Genomic DNA, 13,047 nt, shown 5'->3' with positions numbered 1-13,047 from the left:
TCAATCATGTTATATATTCTGGAACAAAACACTGACAGTGATATGGAAGCAAGATAATGAATCATTTTTTCATTCTGAGTATTGACGCACACACACACACAAACACAGTAGGCTACTGATAAATGTGTCAGAAGTGATAAGAGCTCTCTGTCTGACCCATCTGATTCTTTCTCCATCTCCCTCCCTCTCCCTCTCCCACTCTCTCTCTCTCTTTCCCTAGCTCCTTTCCCTCTCCTCTTCCTCTCCCACTTTCTCTCTTCCTCCCCTCTTTCTTTCTCTCCCCTCTCTCTCTCTCTCTCTCGCGCTCTTCACTTTCTCGCTCTCTCTATATATCTCCCTCTCCGTCTCCACTCTCTTTCTTTCTCCTCTCTCTCTCTTTCTCTCTTTCCCTCTCTCTCTCGGCACAATTGGCTGAACTCACATGGACGTCCACAGCAGCTTGTCATTTTGAGAGAGAGGGAGCATTTGTGTATGTGTTTGCGCATCTGTGTGTGTTTGCATGTGTGTGTTTGTGTGTGTTTAGCTCACAGGCTACAGCAGGAGTTGGCTAAAGCTACCCCCCTCCCACTTCCCCCTCTTGTGGATCAGTCTAGACTCTAATTTAATGTGTCTCTAATGCCGGCCACAGATCCTTCCCAGAATTCTCTGGGCCTAATGGGGCTATCCGCTCTCTTCTCTACTACGTCCATTTACAGTAATTATGTGTGTGTGTGTGTGTGTTTGCGTGTTTGTGTGTGTGTCATGCTCTGTAGTGAGTTTGGCCACTCAGAACCGTATTACACTGCTTATACTTACATGATTAATTGTGCTTGGTTTGCCTGTATTAGACTACGCAATTTTGAAACAGGAAGTTTGGTTGGTTTGGTGGCTCCATGGTTGGGAAATGTGTGTTTGTGCCATCATCAATGCGGTATCACAGTCGATAAACACAGATCAGAAGAACAGCGGAAGTTGGTGTGACTCAGGTTCGCCACATTAAAAAAGACAGACAAAGCCTTTTAGTTTTTGATGGAAAATCTCTCATTTAACAACCTCCCAGCCCAGGTGCTACTTACCGTAGCTCTCTCATCTTCTCTCCAAACCCACTTAAGCCAAAATATGAATCATACACTCAACACCTACCTTGGTAATAAGCAAAAACCTAAAGCAAGCAAAAAGTACTGTATCTGAGGGTCAGTGTTGGGAAATAATAAACATTTTCCCGGGTAACAAGTAAAATAACCGAGTTACTGTTCCAATTTGAGTAAAACCTTTCCCCGCCCCAGATTCGAATTGTTTTCGTTCCTCTCACCAAGTTCCTGTTTACGCACGCACTCACTGAAACTAACCACTTTAGTGAGGGAGATGAAAAATGGCAGAAGTGTCTTCCTGAATGAATTCAGATCACAATTAACAGTAGTTAGAGTCAGTGATTGATGGTAAATGAAGGTCATTTGGTGGTTGACTGATTAAAGACTGCAGATGCTTTCCCTTTTCTTGGTATCACTTAACATTGTCACACCCGGATCTGTTTCACCTGTCCTTATGCTTGTCTCCACCCCCCTCAAGGTGTCGCCCATCTTCCTCATTATCCCCAGTGTATTTATACCTGTGTTCTCTGTTTGTCTGTTGCCAGTTCGTCTTGTCTTACCAGAGTGTTTTCCCGTCTCCCTGCTTTCTCAATTCTGTTTCCTAGTTTCCCCGGTTCTGACCATTCTGCCTATCCTGACCCGGAGCCTGCCTGCCATTCTGTACCTGCCTGACTCTGACCCGTTTACGAACCTCTGCCTGTCCTGACCCTGAGCCTGCCTGCTGTTCGGTACCTTATTGACTCTGCCCTGGATTACGGACCTCTGCCTGCCTTTAACCTGTCTTTTGCCTGCCCCCTGTTTGGGTCAATAAACATATGTGACTCTAGCCGTCTGCATCTGTGTCTTATCCTGAGTTCTGGTGGTACGAACTGGCCATGACTGACCCAGCAGACTCAGACCAGCTCCACAATGCTGTCTCCCTGCAAGGAGCCACCATTGGAAGACACGAGGAGTTACTGCAATGTCTTATGGAGGGACTCCATACCCTGGCAGAACGCCATGACCAGGCTTGGATACATTGCTGGAGCAATTCTGCAGATTCCTCACTGGGCAGCGGGTCACACCTGTAATCTCCCAGCCTACCCCAGTGTCCCGAGAACCCCGCTTACCTCCTCCAGAGCGCTACGCTGGAGATTCTGGAACCTGCCGGGATTTTCTCTCCCAGTGCTCCCTCATTTTCGAGCTGCAGCCTTCTTCATTCCCCTCGGACCGCTCAGGGATAGCGTACATCATAACGCTGATGTCTGGGAGGGCACTCGCCTGGGCCACGGCAGTGTGGGAGCAACAGTTTTCTGTCTGCCTCAGTCTGGAGAAGTTGGTGAAGGAAGTTCAGAAGTTGTTTGATTCTCCGTTGTCCGGGAGAGAGGCTGCTCATAAGCTGCTCCAGCTACGTCAAGACCCCTATAGTGTGGCAGACTATGCAGTGGATTTTTGCACATTGGCGGCTGAGAGTGCCTGGAACCCGGAAGCATTGTTCGACATGTTCCATCACAGATTATCGGAGGTGATCAAAGATGAGCTCGCAGCTCTGGAGCTGTCTATGGACCTTGACTCCCTCATGACCATCCAGATCGATGGGCGACTTCAAGAACGTATGAGGGAGAGGGAATCTGTACCCTGTCTCTCTCATTTGCCCTCGATTCCTACCTCGCCTCCGAAGAATCCCGGGAACCCCCGGAAGTCTACATGTCCAAGTGAACCCGACGTCACCCGAGTTCTCTCGGGATTCTTGAGGGCTGCCGACTTGCCTCCTTCGGAGTCCATGCACCTGGACAGGGCTAGATTGACTCCAACTGAGCGCTTACGATGACTCCACACCTAGAGCTGTCTATATTGTGGAGCTATGGGACATTTTGTAGCTAATTTTTCCTCTCCCCTCTCCCCTTAATCAATTAAATATTGTATTCAATCTTATGTAGCCTGCCAACACTTGCATCTGAAACCCCCCCTTTCCATGCCATCCTGTTGTGGGGAACTAGTCGAAATCTCTCCAGGTACTCATCGACTCTGGGCCGATGAGAGTTCTTGGACACTATCCTGCCGTCTGAGCTGGGCATCCCCACTCAGCCCCTCTCCATTCCCATGGACGTTAGAGCGCTGAACGGGCGCTCTATAGGCCGGGTCACTCACAATACCACTCCCATCAACCTACGAGTGTCAGGGAACCACAGCGAGGCACGCCAATTAATGCTGATTAAGTCTCCTCAGGTTCCAGTGGTATTGGTATTCTCTTGGCTCCAGCAACATAATCCCATCATAGACTGGACTGCTGGTGCCATTATGGGAAGGAGCCCGTTCTGCCACGGCCATTGTCTGAAGTCAGCACAGCCTGCCCCGGGACGTCTTCCTGTGGGCTAAGAAGTTGCCCCGGACCGCTCCGCCATTCCTGCGGAGTACCAAGACCTCCGGGAAGTTTTCAGTAAGACCCAGGCCACTTCACTTCCTCCGCACCGACCCTATGACTGCAGAATCAACCTTATCCCAGGCATCATACCGCCCCGGGGAAGACTGTGCTCTCTGTCGGGTCCGGAGACCGAGGCTATGGAGACCTACATTGAGGACTCCTTAGCTGCAGGGTGTATCCGTCCTTCTGCCTTCCCCGCCCTCCCCTGCCTGCACCCATGCATCGACTACCGGGGCCTCAATGACATCACGGTGAAGAACCGCTACCCGCTACCACTCATCGCCTCGGCCTTCAAGACGCTCCAGTGAGCCACCGTTTTCTCCAAGTTGAACCTGCGGAACGCCTACCATCTGGTGCGGATACGGGAAGGGGACGAGTGGAGACTGCCTTCAACACGGCCAGAGGCCACCACAAATACCTGGTCATGCCATATGGACTTAACAACACCACTGCTTTGTTCCAGTCCCTGTTTAAAGATGTTCTCCGCAACATGTTGAACCGGTTCCTTTTTGTCTACCTCAATGACATCCGCGTTTTCTCCCACTCAGACCAAGAACACGTGCTCCATGTCCGACAGGTCCTCCAGCGCCTCCTGGAGAACCAGCTTTTCATTAAGGTGGAGAAATGCGAATTCCATCGTTCCACCATCCCCTTCCTTGGTTACATCATCACTGCAGGGAATGTACAGATAGATCCCGGGAAGGTGAGAGCGGTGGTGGATTGGCCCCAGCCTATGTCCAGAGTGCAGCTGCAATGTTTCTTGGGATTTGCCAACTTCTATCGTCGCTTTATCTGGGGTTACAGCACCCTGGCTTCCCCCCTGTCTGCACTCACCTCTCCCAAGGTTCCTTTCACATGGTCCCCAGCTGACCGGGCGCTTCACCACTGCTCCCATATTGGTTCATCCTGACCCGTCCCATCAGTTCGTGGTGGATGCCAATGTTTTGGATGTCGGAGTGGGGGCTTTCCTGTCCCAGCGTTCTGCCCTGGACCTCAAGTTACATCCCTGCACCTTCTTCTCCCATCGCCTCAACGCCACGGAAAGGAACTACGATGTGGGGAATCGTGAGCTTCTCGCGGTGAAGATCTCAGCACCGCCAAGCGTCTCAATTCCAGGCAAGCTAGGTGGCCCTGCTTTTCACCCGGTTTAACATCTCCCTCTCCTACCGACCAGGATCCAAGAACATCAAGCTGGATGCGATGTCACGTCGTTATAGCCCATCGGCTACACCCTCAGACCCCAAGACCATCCTTTCACCTCGTGTCTGGTGACAGCACTCAGCTGGGGAATAGGGAAGCAGGTCCGTCAGGCGCAGCGTTCCCAGACAAACCTCAGGGGGGGCCCAGATAACAGGATGTTTGCGCCTGATGCTGTCCAATCCTTGGTCCTGGAGTGGGCCCACTCCACCAGGCTTGCTTGCCACCCGGGCTCCCGTCAGACTCAGGCCTTTGTGCCACAATGCTTTTGGTGGCCTACCATGGTCCCGGACACCTCCCCGTTCGTCGCTGCCTGCACGGTCTGTGCACAGAACAAGACTCCTCTGCAAACTCCGGCTGGTCTTCTTCAAACACTGCCTGTCCCTCACCGTCCCTGATCTCACATATCCCTGGACTTTGTCATGGGTCTTCCCCCGTCTGATGGCAACACCGCCATCCTGACAGTAGTGGACCAGTTTTCCAAAGCCGCCCACTTCATTCCTCTCCCCAAGCTACCCTCTGCAAAAGAGACGGCCCAGCTCATGGTGCAGCACGTCTTCCGGATCCATGGACTCCCGGTAGACATGGTCTCCGACAGGGGCCATCAGTTCCCGTCCCGGTTCTGGAAGGTATTTTGCACGCTCATTGGGTCGTCGGCGCTCCTGAAGGTTTGACCATGGGGCAGGGGATTCCAATACCTGGTTGACTGAGAGGGTTATGGCCCGGAGGAGAGGTGCTGGGTCCCCGCTAGAGACGTCCTGGACCCAGACCTCATTGCTGAGTTCCAACGCCGGCACCCCGGTCAACCAGGTAGGACGCCAGGTAGTGCCCCTAGAGGGGTGGGGTGGGGGGGGGGGGGGGGTTACTGTTATGGACCTCTGCCTGCCTTTGACCTGTCTTTTGCCTGCCCCCTGTTTGGGTCAATTAACATCTGTGACTCTAGCTGTCTGCATCTGGGTCTTATCCTGAGTTCTGATGAACATGTTAGTGCCCTGCTCTGTGCATCCTTAACAATGAATCTACAGCAGCTTCAGATCACAATTAATAGTTAGAGTAAATTATTGATGGTAAATGAAGGTCATTTGGTGGTTGACTGATTAAAGACTGCAGATTCTTTCTCTTTTCTTGCCTTATTCTGGATTTCACCTGAGACCTGAGAGAAAGAAAAAAGACTTGTTTTTATCTTTTGAGAGAGAGAAAGAGAGTAAGAAATAGGGATGGAGAGAGTTGGAGGGAGATATGGAAAGAGAGAAAAATGAAAGGACATGTCTGCTCGTACTGTAGATATCTCACTTGGTATTTGGCCATTCACATTCTGCATGATTCAAAGGTAGATGAATCGGTGGATGAAAGAGCATGTTTGTGTGTGTCTCTGCGCGCGTGTGTGACGTCACAGGGCAGCTGTTGTACGGTCTGTGTGCTGGAGGACCAGCAGAGGCAACAAGACGCAATGAAGTGTGACAAGACATTAAGGTGTGTGTGCGTGCACGCCTTTGTGCATGCGCGTGTGTGTGTGTGTGTACTATCAAGGTCTGTTTTTCTAGCATTTTTAAATTACCCAAGGGTACAGTGGTAGCCACAATGATATCAATTTATAACTCAGAAAATCTGCTTTCCTGTATTCTACCCTTTTGTCCTTCTTTCTACCCTGCCTTCTGTTTTTCTTTCCTCCCTGTTGACCTTTCTGATGTCAAATAATCTTTCTGACATTTAGATACGTTTCCTCGCTACCGATGTATTGCGTTCTACATTATATTCCATGAGCAGTCTACCCAACATTGATGTCCCTATACACAATTGCTATGCAGAGAATATTGCTTTGTTTACAACTTTGCTTGTTCCTATTGGTGTTATACTATCAACACTATAACTAATGCTAATCCCGTTAAATGAATATTAGAAATACACTTTTGAAATGATATTGTTCCTGATTTACTAACCTCAAATCTTCATGAATCATTAATATCAAAGTTAACAAAATGCAAACAAGAAAACCAATACACCTTCAACAGGTAACTAATAATGTATGTGTACGTGTTTATGTTTATGTTCCACGTCTCTGTGATTGTGTTGAGGGGCCACTTGCCCATTTTTGGCCCAGTACCATCATGATGACTCACCTTGTCTTGCCCATATAATGCTTCATAGCATTTCCTCCTCTCCCTCTTTCCCTCTCTCTCTACCCTCCCCCCTCTCTTTCTCCCTCTCTCTTTCTCCCTCACTCTTTTTCTCTCTCTTTTTCTCTCTCACTCTATCTCTCTCTTTATCTCAATCTCTCTGTCTGTCTTACCCTCTCATTCGCATTCGCTTTCTCTCCCTCTCCCCTCCCCCTCTCCCCCCCCCCCCCCCGCTCCATCCATTTCAGATTGAAATTGGCTTAGCTGGAGCTATTGCAGTTGTTAGTGCATATCGTCAGCAAGACGTGGTCAAAGACATGTGGAAGGAAACAGTCTGTCCCGTCTGAAGACACACACTCACTCACTCCCAGTGTCAGTAGCAGAGACTGTTTCATCGTTTTTCTCCCAGCATCGTATTTTCTCTTTCGTTCAACATCACTCGTAGTCGTGCAAATCTTCCTCTGTCTCCGTCTGGACTGTTTCGCAGTCCAGTGAGCAAATCGGCGGACTGAAGTCATGAAACTTCACTGTGGGAAAAGAGCAAGAGAGAGGAAAGTGAGAGGGAGAGAGAGAGAGAAAAAAAGAGGGGGCGAAGGAAAGAGAGAGTGATATAGAAAAATACAGGGAAGAGCGTGTGGACGAGAGATGAGAAATCTGGACACACTTTCTTTGTCATGTCGTTTCTGGGAGTGGGAGGTAACGGCCCATTCCCAGAGGGTACGTCTGGATGTCATGCTCATGTGTTTGTTTGATAAAAAAATTCAGAAAAATCGAATAAAAACTTAAATACACAAAAAGGAAAGAGAAGAGAGAGAGGTTTAATGTGGGGATCTCTAGAGCCAGGTGAGGGAGTGGCCCTTTATAGCACTCAGTGAATGTGAGAAATAAAACGAGAGAAACATATATCTCTTGTGCTACACACACACGCCTACACACGCGCACACTCTCTCACTCTCCTTCTCTTTCCCTCTCGCTCTCTCTCTCTCTCTCTCTCGCTCTCTCTCTCTCTCTCTCTCTTTCTCTCTGGAAAGGAAACTGTTTAATAATCTGGGCTTCTCAGAGGACTGCTTACTGGTTGGTGAGCTACAATTAGAGGTTGACCGATTATGACTTTTCAACGCAGATACCGATACCGATTAATGGAGGACCAAAAAAAGGCCGATACTGATTGAATCAGCCGATTTTTTTCTGTATCTGTCTATGCATTTCAGAGTGGTTACATTTCTACAGCCCTATCCCTCAGTTTTTTACCGAAACCGGGCAGGCATACCCTTTGTTATTGTATCAACTGCTAAGTGCCCCTTTAATTTAATTTGATTCTATTCCAGACCAAACCCATCCCTGAACATTACCATCCCTGAACATTACGCTCGACAGACGATGCGGACCTCTTTCTCCAACTCCAACTCCTGATTGCGCCCCTCCTTCCACCTCTCTATCCCTCCATCCCATCTCTTCCACCTTTTCTCTAACTCCTGATTGCACCCCATCCCCTCTCCATCCCTCCGTCCGCCCCTCCCAACCCTGCCGCCCACACAGTGTGCAATGGGGGGTGAAGGTGCGTGGGAGAGACAGATGGGGACCAGAAGCTCCATCGGATCAAACAAAGCAGTAAATCACCTGCCTGCCGCAATAATAATGCCACTGCTCAAACATTAGCTGGATAGGTGAATTCAACCGGACACACAGCTGCGCATGAGTGTGCGCACACAGACAGCCAGACACACAGAGACAACACACACACATGGAGATACAGAGGGACGCAGGCGCTCACATAGACACAGTGTACACAAATGTATGCAAAGTGAGCAGCGAAAAGGAGAAGTACTCAAGGTCATTTTGATTTTGTTCACATTTAATAATCCATTTTCTATCTAAATATGTGTCTGGGAAGTCAATAGTGTGTTTGAGAGTGTGTGTGAATGTGTGAGTGCACGCTCTCTCTCTCTCTCTCTCTCTCTCTCTGAATGCATTTATCTCTTTTCTGAATTACACTTCACCTTTCATTCATCACTGCCACCACACTGGTCTCTCTCTCGCTCTCCCTGTCCTCTTTCTATCTCTCTCCTTTCCCTCCCTCTCTCTTCCCCTCCCCCCGTCACACCCTGATGAGCACTTTTCTAATACAATCTCTCTCCTTCCTCTCCCACATATCTGCAGTCACCTTTCCCTTTCCTTCCCATCCCTCCAATTGTGTGCGTGCGTATGTACGTGTGTGTTTACATTCACAAACCATACATCAGCCCTCCGATCAAGTGGAAAACGTGAAGCAAGATTTTTCTCAATGAAACTGAACATCGGTGATGCATGATAGAGGCAAGAGAGGGAGAAGAGAGAGAGAATGAAAGAGAGAGAGAAAGAGTGAGAGAGAAAGACAGGACATAGATAAATATATAGTATAGAGAAAAAAGAGAGAGGAAGAAAGAGAATGAAAGAGGGAAGAACGAGAAAGATAGTGTGCAGTGAGAGAGGAAGAAAGAGGGACAAGAGAAAAATGTATTACATGAGAGAGAAATTGAGATCTCGCACAACTGCAGTGTTCTGACCATTTTCCTCCTACTTAACCTGTGTTCCCATTCCTCTCCTTTTAACTGTACCAACACACACACACACACACACAACCACACACACTGGTTGGTTCTAATTCCTCTCATTTTAACTTTACCAACAGGAAGCAGCAAGGGGAACAACCTTATAAGGTCATACAGTCACTATGCGTCATCCACATCGGTCATCTCCATGGTTACTGGCCATCCATCAACCGTGACCATTCCATTTAGGATCTGGATGTAAACAGACAGAGGTCAACACCACTTTTACCCCCTCATCCGTTCACCTCTTCACCGCTCACCTCTTTCTTCTTTCTCCATCACTCCCTCTGCTATTGCAACCACCTCACTTGATCTCTCTTTGTCTTAAATAAGCAGTTAAGAGAAAAGGAAGAAAAGGTAAAGAAAGAAAATAAATTCTCCAAGAGAATCCAACGAGGATTTAGCTTTCCCAAAGAGAATCTTGGAAGCATTCCAAGTTCCAAAATAGAATCTTACAAAGATTCGGGAATTCCAAAAGAGAATCAGATGAGTTCCAAAATAGAGTCATTGCCTGAAGGACAAACCAGATAGTGCTGTCCAGATGGCAGCGAGAGGGAGAGATCAAGAGAGGGAGGGAGGGAGTGTAAGTTAATATGTATGTAGAGAGCTGCGTTAGCTCTAATAAAGAGAAAGACCCTTCAGGGTGTATTGGTGGCACTCTGCCCAGCACTGTTAGAGAAGCCTTATGTAAGACAGGAGAGGACGCGCACACACACACACACACACACACACACACACACACACACACACACACACACACACACACACACACACACACACACACACACACACACACACACACACACACACACACACACACACACACACACACACACACACACACACACACACACACACACACACACACACACACACGTTTCATTTTCTAACAACCTATTACTCTGGATGACACGTCAATAGATATCCTGTGTAAAGAGCTCTGGTGTGTTTCAGCTAATCACAAATATAATGGTTAGATGTAAACTCAGCAAGAAAAGGAACGTCCCTTTTTCAGGACCCTGTCTTTCAAAGATAATTCGTAAAAATCTAAATAACTTCACAGATCTTCATTGTAAAGGGTTTAAACACAGACACTAACAGCTTACAGACGGTAGGCAATTAAGGTCACAGTTATGAAAACTTAGGACACTAAAGAGGCCTTTCTACTGACTCTGAAAAACACCAAAAGAAATATGCCCAGTGTCCCTGCTCATCTGCGTGAACGTGCCTCAGGCATGCTGCAAGGAGGCATGAGGACTGCAGATGTGGCCAGGGCAATACATTGCAATGTCCGTACTGTGAGACGCCTAAGACAGCGCTACAGGGAGATAGGACGGACAGCTGATTGTCCTCGCAGTGGCAGACCACGTGTAACAACACCTGCACAGGATCGGTACATCTGAACATCATTCCTGCGGGACAGGTACAGGATGGCAACAACAACTGCCCGAGTTACACCAGGAATGCACAATCCCTCCATCAGTGCTCAGACTGTCCGTAATAGCTTGTAGGCCTGTTGTAAGGCAGGTCCTCACCAGACATCACCGGTCCCTACGTCGCCTATGGGCACAAACCCACCGTCGCTGGACCAGACAGGATTGGCAGAAAGTGCTCTTCACTGACGAGTCGCGGTTTTGTCTCACCAGGGGTGATGGTCGGATTCGCGTTTATTGTCGAAGGAATGAGCGTTACACCGAGGCCTGTACTCTGGAGCGGGATCGATTTGGAGGTGGAGGGTCCGTCATGGTCTGGGGCGGTGTGTCACAGCATCATTGGACTGAGCTTGTTGTCATTTCAGGCAATCTCAACGCTGCGCGTTACAGGGAAGACATCCTCCTCCCTCATGTGGTACCCTTCCTGTAGGCTCATCCTGACATGACCCTCCAGCATGACAATGCCACCAGCCATACTGCTCGTTCTGTGCGTGATTTCCTGCAAGACAGGAATGTCAGTGTTCTGCCAGGGCCAAGCGAAGAGCATGGATCTCAATCCCATTGAGCACGTCTGGGACCTGTTGGATCAGAGGGTGAGGGCCATTCCCCCCAGAAATGTCCAGGAACTCTTGGTGGAACAGTGGGGTAACATCTCACAGCAAGAACAGGCAAATCTGGTGTAGTCCATGAGGAGGAGATGCACTGCAGTACTTAATGCAGCTGGTAGCCACACCAGATACTGACTGTTACTTTTGATTTTGACCCCCCCCCCCCCCCCCCCCCCCCTTTGTTCAGGGACACATTATTCAATTTCTGTTAGTCACATGTCTGTGGAACTTGTTCAGTTTATGTCTCAGTTGTTGAATCTTGTCATGTTCATACAAATATTTACACAGTTTGCTGAAAATAAACGCAGTTGACAGTGAGAGGACGTTTCTTTTTTTGCTGAGTTTATGTATTTCAGACGCCTTTTAATGCTTTACAATATTAGCATTTGATTGTATAAGAGGCCAAGGTAGAGTTAACAAATACTAAGTGCACACTGCACTCTTTCAGTATTTTGATGGCATGGTCATATTCACTCAATTACCCCCTCTTCCCACTCTCTCATACACACGCAGACAAACAGACACACACAAAAATTCACACACACTTACCCCAGCCCTCAAACGTCTTCTCTCCCAAGCACCCCCCCCCCCCCCCCCCCCCCAAAACACCCACACCCACACACACGCAGCCCCCCCCCCCCACCCTCCAAAACACACATAGAAACACACTCTTCCTGTTGTAACCTTTCCGTGGATCAGCGGCTTGGCTCTGCGTTGATAAGGATGGATGCGTCCCAAAATGGTACCCTATTCCCTATGTAGCACACTACTTTTGACAAGGGCCCATAGTGTTCTAGTCAAAAGTAGTGCACTATGTAGGTACCAGTGTGTCATTTGGGACACACTCAGTATGACTCATGCCGGTACATTAAACACTCTGAGAGGCTTCCAAATGGCTCTGCTCCCCTGGGGGCTGCCTAAACACACACACGCACATGCACACGCACGCACACACACACATGCACACACACAAAAACATGTGCTCTCAGTCTCATGTCCATGTTTTTTTTTTAAATGGACATGTCGAACTCCAAATGTGTTTGGTTACTTCTCTGTATCATTCCAAGGTTAAGTTTAGGCGGTAACTCTAAATTATTCAGGCATTAACTCTGAATGGTTACATTAAGGGTTAAGGTTTGGGATAGGCTTAAAACAAAAATACACGATACAAAAGTATGTGGATTCGGCTATTTCAGCCACACCCATTGCTGACGGGTGTATAAAATCGAGCATACATCCATGCAATCTCCTTAGACAAACATTGGCAGTAGAATGGCCTTACTGAAGAGCTCAGTGACTTTCAACTTGGCACCGTTATAGGATGCCACCTTACCAACAAGTCAGTTCGTCCTGCTAGCGCTGTCCCGGTCAACTGTAAGTGCTGTTATTGTGAAGTGTAAACGTCTACGAGCAATGAGCCGCGACACAGAACGGGACCGCCAAGTGTTGAAGCATGTAGCGTGTAAAATCGTCTGTCCTTGGTTGCAACACTCACTACCGAGTTCCAAACTGCCTCTGTAAGCATTGTCAGAACAAGAAAATGTTCGTCGGGAGCTTCATGAAATGGGTTTCCATGGCCGAGCAGCCGCACACAAGCCTAAGATCACCATGCGCCATGCCAAGCGTC

This window comes from Salvelinus namaycush, chromosome 6 (assembly GCF_016432855.1).
Source record: "Salvelinus namaycush isolate Seneca chromosome 6, SaNama_1.0, whole genome shotgun sequence".
Taxonomy (NCBI): Eukaryota; Metazoa; Chordata; class Actinopteri; order Salmoniformes; family Salmonidae; genus Salvelinus; species Salvelinus namaycush.
The sequence above is the reverse complement of the archived record's forward strand: the minus strand, read 5'-3'. Positions refer to the sequence as shown.